Raw genomic sequence first — 1,669 nt, forward strand, 5'->3', positions numbered from 1 at the left:
GACATTTGGTACAGCAGCAGAAAACTCTTAAGTCAATAAAGGCGTTTGTAGGAGGTCAGTTGAACCCAGATGAACGCTGATCTGCTTCTAAACTCCTGACCTGCTTAAATACGGTTTAAATGAAGAATCTCAACGCTCTCCACACACAGACATCATTCTGTTTCCAAGACTGGCGTATTAACCACAAGATAGGAATCCAGGTAAATAATTCTGATGAATTCTGCACACACTGTTTACTAAGAGATTCTGCCAGGACCCTCCCAACATCTCATCCTCATAGTCAAAGGTACATTTAGATATTTACATTTAAATTTAAACACATTTATCAGACGCCTTTATCCAGAGTGACTTATAATTGGTAGTTACAGGGACGTATGATAATCCTGCATGTTAGACAAGCCTACCATAATCAAAACTAATACAAAATATATAAAAAAAAAAAAAACTACCTCAACAATATACCAGCATCCTAAAACAGTCACAAGACAACTAAAAAGTCCCAGTATCCTGATAACACAGTCCCAACCCAACAGCAACGTCTCAACCTCCCGACAACAGTCACAACCCAACAACAACGTCTCTACCTCCCAACAACAGTCACAACCCAACAACAACGTCTCAACCTCCCGACAACAGTCACAACCCAACAACAATGTCTCCACCTCCCGACAACAGTCCCAACCCAACAACAACGTCTCAGCCTCCCAACAACAGTCACAACCCAACAACAACGTCTCAACCTCCCGACAACAGTCACAACCCAACAACAACGTCTCAACCTCCCAACAACAGTCACAACCCAACAACAACGTCTCAACCTCCAGACAACAGTCACAACCCCAACAACAACGTCTCAACCTCCCGACAACAGTCACAACCCAACAGCAACGTCTCAACCTCCCGACAACAGTCACAACCCAACAACAACGTCTCAACCTCCCAACAACAGTCACAACCCAACAACAACGTCTCAACCTCCCGACAACAGTCACAACCCAACAACAACGTCTCAACCTCCCGACAACAGTCACAACCCAACAACAACGTCTCAACCTCCCGACAACAGTCACAACCCAACAACAACGTCTCAACCCTCCCAACAACAGTCACAACCCAACAACAACGTCTCAACCTCCCGACAACAGTCACAACCCAACAGCAACGTCTCAACCTCCCGACAACAGTCACAACCCAACAACAACGTCTCAACCTCCCAACAACAGTCACAACCCAACAACAACGTCTCAGCCTCCCAACAACAGTCACAACCCAACAACAACGTCTCAACCTCCCGACAACAGTCACAACCCAACAACAACGTCTCAACCTCCCAACAACAGTCACAACCCAACAGCAACGTCTCAACCTCCCGACAACAGTCACAACCCAACAACAACGTCTCAACCTCCCAACAACAGTCACCACCCAACAACAACGTCTCAGCCTCCCAACAACAGTCACAACCCAACAACAACGTCTCAACCTCCCGACAACAGTCACAACCCAACAGCAACGTCTCAACCTCCCGACAACAGTCACAACCCAACAACAACGTCTCAACCTCCAGACAACAGTCACAACCCAACAACAACGTCTCAACCTCCCGACAACAGTCACAACCCAACAACAACGTCTCAACCTCCCAACAACAGTCACAACCCAACAACAA

This window comes from Denticeps clupeoides, chromosome 17, assembly GCF_900700375.1.
Source record: "Denticeps clupeoides chromosome 17, fDenClu1.1, whole genome shotgun sequence".
Lineage (NCBI taxonomy): Eukaryota > Metazoa > Chordata > Actinopteri > Clupeiformes > Denticipitidae > Denticeps > Denticeps clupeoides.